This window comes from Narcine bancroftii, chromosome 3, assembly GCF_036971445.1.
Source record: "Narcine bancroftii isolate sNarBan1 chromosome 3, sNarBan1.hap1, whole genome shotgun sequence".
NCBI lineage: Eukaryota > Metazoa > Chordata > Chondrichthyes > Torpediniformes > Narcinidae > Narcine > Narcine bancroftii.
Window position 1 is genome coordinate 92,377,326 of NC_091471.1, and position 14,135 is coordinate 92,391,460.

At 41.2% G+C, this 14,135-nt stretch overlaps 1 long non-coding RNA gene across 1 annotated transcript; it reads right to left on the reverse strand.

The window, feature by feature from the left end:
* Positions 1-6,402: 6,402 nt before the first annotated feature.
* Positions 6,403-12,653, reverse strand: LOC138756168 (uncharacterized). Its single transcript, XR_011352822.1, has 3 exons — positions 12,601-12,653; positions 9,088-9,310; positions 6,403-7,702 (listed from the first exon to the last, which is right to left on the reverse strand). It is a non-coding gene; the product is annotated as an uncharacterized lncRNA (long non-coding RNA).
* Positions 12,654-14,135: the final 1,482 nt, after the last annotated feature.

A 14,135-nucleotide genomic window follows, 5' to 3' on the forward strand; every position in this document is an offset into this window, starting at 1 on the left:
AGCCTGTGTAAACATATGATGTGTTCTCAATGAGTCCCCTGCACCTAATGAAGAGAAGGAAATGGCTTCTGGTGAATAGTGGATATCACTATTACATATTCATTATTATATAGTGAATAGGAACAGATATAAAGAACAAAAGTAGACCATTCCACCCTCATACCATTCAATTCAGGATTGTCATATTACTATAATCAATAAGCTGCTAACATTTGTTGATCATTGGTCAATGGCAGGGTGGGATTTGGAGATGGGAATAAAAGATTGCAGGGGGAATCTAATTTTCTTGAGGGCTATCCAACAGTAAAAGATAGGAGTTCATCAATGGTCAAAATAGCATGTTAATGAGGCTATCATTTGGAGGAAATGATTGACACAATCAAAATGAAAAAAATTGTGCATTGTGCAAACAAATGCTTTCAAATGTTTATTTGTTTAATGTACATTCTTTCACTCACACCAGTCTGGAAGTCTACTATCAACTTATCAAACACAGCATATCTTAGAACAGCTGCTTGTTTTGTGTCCAAGATTTGTAATCAGTGGTTTGACTTCATCAGAATTTGCTGAACGTTGACTGACGATGCACCAGACTCGTGCCTGTTCTGCACCCAGTGTGTGGCTGCTTGCTCATGGTCATTCATGTTGATGAGCCCTGTGGGAGTTCATTTTTGGTCAAGCTTCTGCTGACTAAGGTCATTCTCATTAAATCCAACTGACCAAAATAGAACCTCTCTTTCATTGAATCATACTGATGTTCCCATGATACCAAAACCTGACATTTTAATTTGTGGGTCACACCATTTTCACAAACATTAAAAAAACAGAAATCAAAGCTGATAACACAAAATATTCCATCCAGAACCTTAATGTTTTACAAAGAAATACAGTGAATAAAAAGATATTTAATTATACTGCATGTTACACCTATTTGATTTATTATGGTAGTTAACCCCACGTCTGGGTTCTCAATTTAATTGTATGTGTAAACTGGCTGAGGTAAAATGCAATAACATTATTAAAACACCTGTGTGACTGACTCTTTAGAAAGTAATCTGGCTAAAAGGATCAAATACCAAATGAGAAATGACAAATATGCACCAGATTAAAACCTCGTCTTCTGCTTCAAAAGGCTCACAATCTCCTTTTTTTTCCCAAGCGATACACTTTGCACATTGCTATCCTACTCATTACCTTTATCCTAATCCAGGAGAATTGGACACATAATGCCTGCCAAAGGCAGGGTACAAGGGAAAAAAAACCTGTCTTAAGTACCAGACATCATTGGAGAGTATGGCCACAGAGCTCCTGAAGACACATGAGGTGTTGCGACTTTAATAACTGAAAGCAAGTGGATTATCTTCAAACCTAGTTGACTAATTATATACATGGAGGATGCAAAGTAACAGAGCATGGCCACTGGAGTGTGCCAGCTTAAAGAAACCCCCAGAACCCCAGTAACCCAGATATACAGGATATGATCACAGTGACTGTTCTACATCCCCTTTCCTTAGTTCATGTTCGACACCATAGCAAAACTACCTTGTTAAACTTCAGTGCTTACAAAGTGTTACAGAATGACCAACATTTAGCAGACACATTCAGTAACTGAAATGAGAAACAGTCTGCTACATGGAAACAATATGAACATCAATTACTATAGCCAAATAAACACAATTTGCTGTTAAACACAATTCAGTCTCTGTGCTAGGGATTTGGCATACTGGCACGACCTGGGAATGTTCTATACAGATTTTCAGTTGTGTATGAGGGTGGCTTAGCTGGAGGCACCTCAACCTGAAACCACTCAATGTCCATCCTTTTCGCTTGTACTCTCATGGGAGTGTTGTAGTCTTTTGACCCAAGTCCAGTATCCTGATAGTCAGTGTCACTTCGATTGGGCTGGCCTGGTGCAAGCTTGACTCTAGGTAGAATGTGTTGGCCATTCCTCCTGTATAGCTTTCCTTCTGAGTGAACAAGGTAAATTCTGGGATATTTGAAACTCTCCTTTACCGTGCCTGTCCAGTTGTAACCTTGCGGGGTCTGCAACCTGACAACCTGTCCTTCCATTGTAGGCTAAAGTGATTGGGTTGATCTGTCGTAGCACTATCTCTGTGAAATTTCTTCATGAGTTGTTTGGCACTGTGGACAGCTTTTTCAGCTAACCCATTAGATTGGAGATACTCTGGGCTGCTGGTGACATGAGTAAAGTCCCACTGTATGGCAAAGTCCTTGAATCGCTGGCTTGTAAACCATCTGGCATTGTCTGATATGAGGACGTGTAGTGCTCCATGATATGATAAGTGTCTTGATTTTTGTGATGACCATGGCTGAGGTAACATCATGAAGCAGATCAATCTCGTACCAGCCTGAATATGAGTCCACTAGCACCAAATACTGCTGACAGCGCCATTCAAAGATATCTTGCCACGGTCAACCAAGGCAGGTCTGGAACCGGATAAAGGAGGAGTGGTTCCTTTTGCTGATATGATTTTGTGCTGTTACAGACAGAGCATGACTGTATCTCCTTGTTGATGTCATCTGTCATCATAGGCCAGTAAACTCTGCCTCTTGCTCTTCGTCTAGTAGCTTCTGCACCAAGATTCCCTCTGTGCATAATACTAATGTACTCCTTTTATAGTGACCCAGGTATGACAGCATTCTGGCCTTTCATGATGACCCATCTTCAATAGTTAGTTCAACTCTGAAAGGGGAAATAAGGACAAACAGCTTGTTGAAGAATCATGTCTGATGAGAGTGCTGAGTGTCTGCAGGGTTGTGTCATCAGTTGTGTGTCTCTTTAACTCCTCCAAGTGAGAAGATGATATGTAGTTGACTGTCATTATGTCAAAGTTGTCTTCCTCATCAGCTTACTGAACTGTGGAACTCCAGGGTGCTTGAGATAGAGGGGCAGTCAGGTACATTTTTTTCTGCTTTTACACACGAGGGTGATACTGCACTTTTGAAGTCATAACATCATCCTTTGTAGTCTTGGGTTTCTTCAATATAGTGACCAGGGGCTGGTGGTCCATTTCTATCATCACCGGCTTGCTGTAAATATTATCATGGAATTTTGAACATGCAAAATTCGCTGCCAACAGCTTTTTATCGATCTGAATATTCTGGTTCCTATGTCACTTAGTGTTGGTGAAACATAGGCTACAAATTTTCCTTCCTGCAAACAGGCTGCACCTAGTCCATACGGTGAAGCATCACTGGTAAGTGTCACTGGCTTACTGACATTGTATTAAAACAGAACAAGTGGGCAGGACATGTGTTCCCTTAGAGCTTCAAAAGTATTTTGCTGCTGCTCATGCCAAGTCCATTCATTGTCCTTGTGTAGTAGTTGTTGCAGAGGAGCCGACAGCTGACTGGAATTTGGAATAAATTTTCCAAGATAGTTGACCATCCCAGGAATCTTTGCAGAGCTGCAATATCTCCTGTTACTGGCATTTCACTGATTGCTTTTGTTTTGGAGGGGTTGGCTTTGAGGTCTTCACTTGTGAAAATGTGACTAACATAGCTGACCTGGTGCAGCTAGAACCTAAGGATAAAGGGAAGTCCTTTAGGACTGAGATGAGGAAGAATTTTTTCACTCAGAGGGTGGTGAATTTATGAAATTCTCTGCCACAGGAAGTGATTGAGGCCGGTTCCATAGCTATATTTAAGAGAGAGTTAGATTTAGTACTTGTGACTAGGGGGATCATGGGGTATGGAGAGAGAGCTGGAACAGGGTAGTGAGTGGATGATCAGCCATGATCAAAATGAATGGCGGTGTAGGCTTGAAGGGCCAAATGGCCTATTCCTACACCTATTTTCTATATTTTCTATGTTTTCTGCATTTGAGGGGATTAAGCCTCATGTTCACCTCTCTAGCACGGTTAGCACTTTCCTCATGTTGACTTCTCGTTCTTCCACGTATTTTCATCCAATAATTAAGTCAACTGATTGCACAGGGGAATCCAGCGAAAATCTGTTCCATGGAGCGCTGGAACACATCACTGACAGAGTTGTGTCCGAATGGCATCCGTAGAAATCTGTAGTGACCAAAACAAGTGCTGAAGGTAGTTAGCAATTTCAATTTGCGGTCAAGTGAAATCTGTCAAAGGGAGTTCCTCGCATCTAAGACCGAAAGCACAGTTGCATTCGATATTTGTGTGGCCACTTCCACAGTACACATAGGATGATATGGCCTTTTCACAGCAGCATTCGGGTCTCTTGGATTGATACATTTTCTGATTTTGTTTGTCCTTTTTGTTGGCGGCAACCATAGAAGATACCCAATCAGTTGGCTCAGAAACCGGAGTGATGACACACAATTCCTGCATCCTTTCTAGCTCAGCTTTGACTCTGTCCTTCATAGCCTCAGGAATGTGATGTGCAGGACGAACAACTGGTTTCACTTTCGGGTCAAGTCTCATGGAATAGGTTACAGGTAGCTTTCCAAGCTCACCAGAAAAAAGGTCACTGTATCCAACTTGAATTTAATGTGACAGATTATCTTCAGTGAGGCTTAACTGGCGATCATCTTTGCTGAATGAGACCAACCCAATTTGCATGCAGCCCTAGCAGTGGCAGAACATCCTCATGAACAATGAAAAACAACAATGTGTATAGGTGTCCCTCCTGGTAGCACTGCAACTTAACCATACCAACCGTTTGGATTTTACTATCCCCATATGCAATAAGGCTTGTGGATTTAATGCATGCTCTTATTTGTTTTTCACTCTTTACTCGCCCGAATGCCTTTTTTGACAAGACATTACACTTGGCTCCTGCGTCAACTTTCATTTTAACTGAAGTGCCATTAACTTGGACAGAGACAAAAGCTTCATAATTTTCTTTTATCTGTGCATCAGTTGAATCAACAGCCATTTGCAGAGTTATACCATCGACATAGCATGCCTCAACTGTATCACTATCACCTTGGGCTGGTTCTATCTGGTGAACAGTCTACTTGGTTTCCGCCTATTGTAGGTCTGTTGTTAGGATTTGCAGCACTTTTTAAAATGATTCCATTTGTTGATCAAAAGCTGGACATTTGTCTCTTTTAGCTGCAAGATCACCTTCAAAGTTATTGTAGTTAGCAATAAATGGTGTCACAATTTGTTTGATGGCTGGTTCTTCATTTTTGTCTCATACTTTTGTTTTCTCGTGAACCTACCCTGGACTGCATCAACATTTATCACTGAGTGCTATGGGGAAGCCAGTGTTTTGTGCTCTTCAGTCATCTCATGAATTTGACAGATGAAGATAGCCTTAGCTAATGTCAATTCACTATAATACAGTAGCATCTTTCTCATATTTGTCATTATTAATACCACAGACTAGTCTATCGCTAATAAGCTTCTCACAGTGAACTCCAAAACTGCAGTTTTTCGCTTTGATCCTTAAATCACTGACATATGAGCTTTCTGATTTCATGTGTTGATCATGTGTCTTTCCATAGCACCATTGGGTTGAGGGTTGCACACCTCTCTAAATTTTCTCTTGAGGCATTCAGGATCCTCTTTGGATTCCATGGGAACAAGGATTGGTCCTCTCTCACCAAGATCTCTCACTCCTCTCGTGCACATGAAATATGGTTCACATTCAATGGCCTCTGGTTCCACTAGATTGAGGAGAATCTATGATCGAGTGTGTTACCGCAACAAAAATATCATACTCTTGTTCACAGATCTGCCATTTTTCGGCGATGGTACCATCAAACAAGAATCCAGAATCCATCCACCATATTCACTGTTTAGCTGTGCTGTCATGCCTGGCTTAGTTGCCCTCCCTCAAAAAAAACACAAATCCCAGATGAAAAATATTAACTTTGAAAAGTCAGGGACACCATGTTGCGAGTTTTGATAAATGTAAGCAAGTGGATTAACTTAAGACCTAGTTTATTAACTATATACATCGAGGATGCAAAGTAACAAAACAGGACCACTGGAATGCACCAGTGTAAAGAATCCCCCGGAACCACAGTAACCAGATTATACAGGATAAGGACACAGTGACTGATCTATATCAGGCATTTCTCAGTAGTAAAGGTGTTTGATACCAAATTCCCAGCAGTAGGTTACCAATGCGAAAATGTATGGATGCAGATATGTTACTGCACTTTAAGGACGTAATAGAATTGCACTAATTCAGTGGAACCACAATCATTCTGGCAGCTGCCCAACCAGCCTCAGTTTCAAATAACTAATCAAGCCATTGACAATGTTGGAGTTTGAATGTATCTGTCCACATGGCTGCTTGATGATGTGCATGATCTTGGCGAGCCAAAGATCCTGTATCTAGGCTTTAGGAGATGGAAGTTTAGATGGAAGTTCCTGATACACCATTATTAACTCAAAAAGACTAAAGCTGAACAAACTGATAGGCTTTTATTAGCTTTATAACAAAGGCACATCCATGCTGCTTGACTGTTCTGCACTGGGGAGGGGACTGTGGAACAATTACCTTTATTATGGAGCCATATAATAACTATATAAACATATAACAATATTAGCAGAGAAACATGCCAGTTTAGCCATTCTAGACCATACCAAGCACCTTCTCCCACCTAGTCCCATTGACCCACACCCATCCCATAACCCTCCACACCTCTCCAACTTAATAGTCCATATACCTATCCAATTTTTCCCTAAATATTAAAATCAGACCCGCATCTACCATTTTGGCCAGAAGCTCATTCCACACTCCCACCACCCTCTGAGTGGAGAAATTCCCCCTTATGTTTCCCGTAAACTTTTCCCCCTTCAATCTCATTCCACGCCCTCTTGTTTGAATCTCCCCCACTCTCAAATTGAAAAAGCCTATCCACATTGGCTCTATTTGTCCCCTTCATAATTATAAATATCTCTATCAAATCACCCCTCAATCCTCTACACTCCAGGGAGGAGCCACAAGCACAGTGGGAGACTGGAATGCCCCTAGACCACAGGGCTAGAACTGTCTTTCAGACAGTGGCATTCTCCCTTTCCTCTTGCCCATTCCCCTAGCAGTTGTAGTTGATGATCCTGCTTGTGGCAATGCCTCTGGCCAACAGATACTGGCGCAGCTCATCATTCAAGAAGGAGGACCCCCGGACTCTATAAATGTAGCTGGGGAAGCCAAATAGAGTGAAGAGACTGCACAGGGCTTTGATGACTGTGGCAGCTGTCACATCAGAGCAGGGGATGGCAAACGGGAAAGAGGAGCACTCATCAATAACATTGGGAAAGTCCACATTGCGGTCAGGGGTCCTTTGAAGTCAACACTCAGCTGTTCAAAGGGGCAGGAGATCTTTATCAACTGCACTCAAGTGTGGTTTGCACTCCCTGCAGATCTGGCAACTTTTGGTCATTGACCTGATCACTTCAGGTCAGGTTGTGGGCTTTGACAAAGAGGAAGAACCTGGTAAGAGTGGCAGAGATCATTGTGAAGGCCTTGTAAGCAGTCAATCTGTGCACTGGCACAGGTCGGCGAGATAGGACATTAGAGGCTCATTGAGTTTACCAGGCTGTCGTAATTGTAGTTCAATTCTCCACGTCAATATCTTGTCATTCTTGATTTTACCTCACTGCTGATTATTGGACATGAATGCAACAGCCTGTTTGTCAGCCAGCAGGGTGAATTGTTTACCGGCCATGTAATGTCTCCAGGGCTGCACTGCCTCGACAATGGCTTGGGCCTCCTTCTTGACAGAGGAGCGTCACATTTTGGGGCCCTGGAGGATACACGAAAAGAAAGCAATGGGTCTGCCCACCTGGTTAAGTCTGACACATCACTTTTCACCTGGAACGGGATGAATTCATCCACAGTGTACATGTGGCCTTGGCAATATCTACCTTGATGTGACTGAAGGCTGCACAGGTCTTTTGCGTCAGAGGGAAAGAGGTGGATTTGACGAGGGGGTGGGTTTTGTCTACATAATTGGGGACCCATTGGGAATAGTAAGAGAAAAAGCCCAGACATCTTTCTAGGGTCTTAAGGTTGTGGGGGAGGGGTAGTTCCAGAAGTGAACACATGTGGTCAAGGTCTGGACCAATGACTCCATTCTCAATGACACAGCCTAAGATGGTAAGGAAGGCTGTGCAAAATATGTACATGGCCTTATTGTACATGAAATTGTGGAGCTTTGTGGTTTCGAGAAATTTTTTAAGGTTGGCGTCAGGATCCTGCAGGTCATGGCCATAGATATTGACGTTCTCGAGATATGGGAATATAGCCTACAGCTCGTAATGACCTAACATGCGGTCCATCTCCCGCTGGAAGATTGAGACTCCATTGGTGATGCCAAAGGGAAACAACAGGAAGTGGTAGAGGCGGCTATCTGCCTCAAACCAAGTATATCTCAAACTAGAGATAGGGAGCTGATGATGTGCGGATTCAGCTTAATGGTAGAAAAGACCCGATACTGTGCGATTTGGTTCACCATCTCAGATATACAGGGGAGGGGGTATGCGTCTAGTTATATGTACCTATTAATAGTCTGACTGTAGTCGATAACCATCCTGTTCTTCTCTTCATTCCCTACTACCACTACTTGTGCTCTCCAAGGGCTGGTGCTGGGCTCAATGATGACCGAATAAAAGCCCTGTTCCTGGGCACTGTATCTCCTACTTATAGTGGTGATGTGTGTACAGTCAGGGGTGAGATTAGTGAATAAAGGCGGAGGGGTAATTTTGAGCGTGGAGAGTCTGCAGATCATGTGTGATGAGTGACAGGGTTGCTGGTTGGGTGAAATGGTGGGGGAGCTGAAAGATAGGTGAAGCGCAGTGGGCAATTCGAGAACTGCAGGTTGCAGAGAGTGAGGGGTGGATGGGGTCCAACGAACTCCATTGTCATGCTTTAAAGGTGACATTGAAAATCAAGTTCCAGTAGCACTGCATTGCACAGCTGCAGCATCACCAGAAATTTAAAGTCTTTATAGTCTGTACCCCACACGTTCAGAGTCACTATGCGGACATCCACCGTATATGATCTTGAGGCCAAGGAGACCTTTTGGTTTATCGGCCATACCACGAGGGAGTAGCACTGTACTGTGGCAGGATGAATGAAGCTCTCTGTGCTCCCACTATCGAATAGACAACTCATCACGTGGCCATTTACCTGAATATCCATCATTGGACTGGCGAGATGATGCGGGTTGTCCTGGTTGAGAGTGATGGAGTCAGATCATTGCTTGTTGTTTTGGCGGTGAGATCTCATGCTGATTTGGAAGATGGTGGCCTCCAAGATGGCTGCCCCCACGCCCCGCACTCAGCGATACTGAATCCAGAAGATGGTTCCCAAGATGGTGGTCCCCACAACTCGCATGTGGCACTGCTAGTTCCTGGTAATGGCAATCATAAGAAACATAGATTAGGTGAATAGAAACTGGTTCCTCATGGATGAGAATCTAAGGCAAGAGGGCAAAAGGTGAGAGTGGTGAGATTTAGAAGGGATGTGCGAGGATCGTTCTTCTGACAGTCAGTAATGGGCTGACAGCAAAGTGGTGGAGGCAAGTAAATTAGCTTCTTTAAGAAACTCTTGGACAATGACATGGATGGGAGTGGCTTGGAGGGGTGTGGTCCTAATGCAGGCAAGTGTGAGTAAAGCAGAAAGGTACGTTGTTCAGCAAGGAAAAGCTGGGCCTGTGGGGCTGTTTCTGTGCTGTAAGACTATGATTCAATAGCTATAACCCATAAAAAAATGTTCACTAATTTTCCTCCAAAGTACTATGAAATCTTTCAAAAGCACCCATGATTAATGAAGTATAAAATGATAAATTAGTTACTTTCGAGTGTGTAAAAATAGAACCAACTATTTTAGATTAATCTCTGAACTAACACCAATCTGCCAACAGATCAGCTTCATTCAGACTAAATCAGGGCTTCTTGATTCTGTCTCTGATTTGCCTATTCTAATGACAAACATAATCATGTTACCAGAATCGGCAGTGTCCATTCACACACACATTATGGCTGCTCTTGAGATCAATTTACATACATTCAATGGTATTTTTCTCTTTTGCACTTTATTGAGCAATCATTCCTGTTAGCCAGTCATGTCCACCATCTTGAGCATTTTAACCCTCCAAGTCCCCACGTACACTATCACTTTTCTATTTACTCATTCTTGTCTTAAAGTTGTACAATAATCCTGCAGCTCTTCTCAAATCCTCTTTTGGTATTCTCTTAGCATTCCACCCTGGATCAGGCACAGACATTACTCTTTGTTAGGAAAAGAATATGCAAGGGCTAACCTATGAGGACCACTTAGCGGCTCTTGGACTGTATTCATTGGAGTATAGAAGAATGAGAGGAGTTCTCATAGAGTGAGGATATTTATCTGGGCAGCTCTCCTTCATCGCCATGGACTTGAGTCAAAGATCCTCATTTGGTGCCAGTTATTTCAATCTTTCCATAATAACCAACAATCCAACTACCTACTTACTCCACCATTTTTTTCCACAGACCTTTACACTCATTGCACCAGCTGGGGATCAGCCTCGCCAACTTGTTTTCATTGCAACTCTTTCAGCTTATTTACCTGCCAGGGGCATTTGGTTAACATTACTGCATAGCTTTATTGTAATCTTATTGCAGGTCTTTCATCCAACATTGGTCCACCCAACTATTTCACCAATCATGTGGAACTTGTATTGTTCACTTCTTTGTCTCTATTGTCTGTGGAGGTCTATACACCAATGCCAGGTCCTATTTTGTAGGTCAGGGAATAGAAATGTAACTTTTGCTTTAAGAACATATTAGATTACAATTCTTCTGAAATTCATTTCCGTTTACTTCAGGAAAACACAATGTACATTTTGTACAAGAGGGCAAAAGATATTTTTCTTAGTCCAGGAATGGGAATTACCAGGAAATTTAATTAATCACACTTGTGATTTAGGTGTGACTAGAAAGAATTTTAGACTAAATTCTTGTGTAAATTATTTATTGACTTTTTATTCAGATTTGTCTCCACAAATGATGATCGCTATTAAACTGATAGGTATCCATGATAGATTTTAACAAGGTACAATGATTATCTTTGTTTCTTTTCTATTTAATACCTGTGAGTCTTTGACATAGATTTTGCAGAATGATTTTTCATAATTAAATGAATGAAAATAATAATGTAATAATAACAGACGTATCAATTTTCAAGTCATGTAAATAATTTGCAAATTAGATGTACATTATTTTCAAAATTGTTGTAATTTGTTATTTACAAAATTCTATCCTTGGCTGTTTCAGAAAATATTGTCAAATTTACGAAGCTCAAATTGTATTAGCACTTATCTGTCTCATGTAAATATGTGAAGACGACATTCCCAAATAAGCAGTCAACAGAGCAATTTAGTTTTCAAGACTAGGCTCCTTATATTAGAACAATAAATCATTGTGGAGTAAAGGTCTGAAAGCTAATCACTAAAAAAAAGGATTGGTGTATTTTCATTTGTCCTAAATAAAATCTCTTGGGATATTTTGAACTATGTCACTGGTACAGTTAAATACTTTACCTTGCAAATTGTCTTCTGTTTTTCATGTAGACACAGATGTTGCTGGTCAGTGTTTCTTGCTGGGTTCAATCTATAAACCTGACATTTATAATTTTGCACTGAAAAATTACAGTATATTATTGTTCTCTGAGCACTGATGTGAATTTTTATTTTGCTCCAAATAAGATTTAAATACAAATCTTTATTAAAGAAGATAAAATTTTGTAGGGAAAATAGAGTTTTAGCTTTTTAAAAGAGTCATTTGAAATTAAAGAAGATTAATTTGCCATAAAGTTAAAGTGAAATGTAATCCAATTGATCTTTAGACAAGTCTCTGCAATTACCTTCATCCTACACCATGGTGTAGGCACACTCCACTCAATAGTTCACATCATTTGGACCGATGGGGAGAAAGCCATGAGTCAATTACTTTGACAAAGGTACTTGCACTGCAGATTAAAATTCAACCAGATACAAAAGGGCTATAACATGAGAAAAGCAGACAGCAACATTCTTATTCCCTTGGTTGTCAGCCTCAGGGAATAACACCCTTAAGGTTAATGAATGTAGAATGCATTAAGCCAAAGATATAATAATGTATGTGCTTTGAAATCTAGATTGACTTCAATGCTAGGTTCCATAATACCCCACCCTCAGTTTCCTATGAAAGAAGATCAAACAAGTAATGTTAATTTCTTTTAAGTGTTTGCTCAGGGGTTCATACCTGCAAACTACAACTGCACAACCTATTCCTACTGGAGCTTATCTAAAGAACAGAATATTTCACATCATACAAGCAGAACCTGGGAATGTTGACTGAATCATTTGGTTGCCATTTACCTCTGATGCATGTTTGTTGTCACAAGTTCCTATTATTTGATGAGCTCAATGTCTTCCATGCCCAATTTGACCACAAATCAAGGAATAACTACTGCACAACCCTACATCCACTGATGATCCTCCACTGTCAGCATCTGAAGATGACGTGTGGACAACTTTCAGAAGAGTGATACTGAGCAATGTATTCACAAATATCTTCATCATTTCACTCTGGCAGAGCGTTGAATCCATCTGTTTCAAATGGGTCTCAATTGCCTACAAAGAGTGTGGTAACCTGACTACCGGCCAATGGTACTTACATCCACAGTGATGAAGTGTTTTGACAGGCTGGTCTTGAAGCCTGTCTTCTCCTGTCAAAGCAATGACATGGATCTATTACAATTTACCTACTACCAAAGTAACATGTCCATGGCAGATCAGATCATAAGACGATAAGATATAGGAGGAAAAGTAGGAATTCATCATGTTGAGTCTGTTCCACAATTCCACCTTGAACTGATCTATTCTCCCACTGAGCCCCACTCCCCTGCCTTCTCCCCATAACGTTTGATACACTGACTATTCAGATAGCTATCATTCTCTACCTTATATACACCTAATGACTTGGCCTCCACAACCACCCGTGGAGGTAAATTCCAGAGCTTCGCCACTCTCTGGCTAAAGAAATTCCTCCACATCTCTGTTTTAAATGGGCACCCTTCAATCCTGAAATTGTGTCCGCTTGTTCTTGACTCCCCTATCATAGAAAACAATTTTGCCACATCTTTTATCGCCCAGGCCTTTCAACATTCAAAATTCTTCTATAAAGTCTCCCCTCATTCTTCTGAACTCAAAGGAATACATTCCAAGAACCTTTAAATATTCCTCTTATGTTAAATCCTGGGCTCAACACAAAACATGCAACAACTGGACAGCAAAGATGTATATAACACAATGATGATCTTTATTAACTACAGTTTGGCCTTCAACACCATAATCTCCTCAAAACTACTCAGAAAACTCCAAGACCTGGCCCCAACTACCTCACTATGTAATTAGATCCTGAATTTCCTCACCGCAAGACCCCAATTAGTACAGATAGGCAAGAACATATCCTTCACAATCTCCATCAGTACTGGAGCACCATAGGGTTGTGTTCTTAGCCCCCCGCTCTACTCGCTTTACACCTATGACTGTGTGGCTCGGTATGACAACAAAACCAAATTTGCTAATAATACCACAGTGGTGGGTTTTATTAAAAAAGAACCATGTTAGCATACAGGAGGGAGATTGAAAACTTGGGTGAATTGTGTACTAATAACACCCTCACACTCAATGTTACCAAAACCAAGGAGCTGATTGTGGACTTTAAGAAGGGAAAACCAAAGGTGCATAATCCAGTGATTATTGGGGAATATATATAGAGGTATTATAGAATATTATAGAGGTGGAGAGGGTGAGAAAATTAAAATTCTTTGGAGTTACTACTTAGAAGGACCTTGCCTCACCCAACATACTAATGTAATCGTGAAGAATGCATAAGATTGCCCCTACTTCCTCAGGAGTTTGTGTATTTTTGGTATATCATCAGAAACTAATGCAAACATCTATAGATAAATAATGGAAAAAGTGCTGAATGGCTGAATCACAGCTCGATATGGGGGCTCCAATACCTCTGAGTAGAAAGCCGTGCAGAAGGTAATATAAGCAGCCAATACATCACAGGCAAAACTTATCCCACCATCGAGAATATCTACATGGAACGCTACCATTGGAAACCAGCAGCAATCATCAAGGATCCACACCACCCAAGACATGCTCTGTTCTTGCTGCTGCCATCAGGAAAGAGATATAG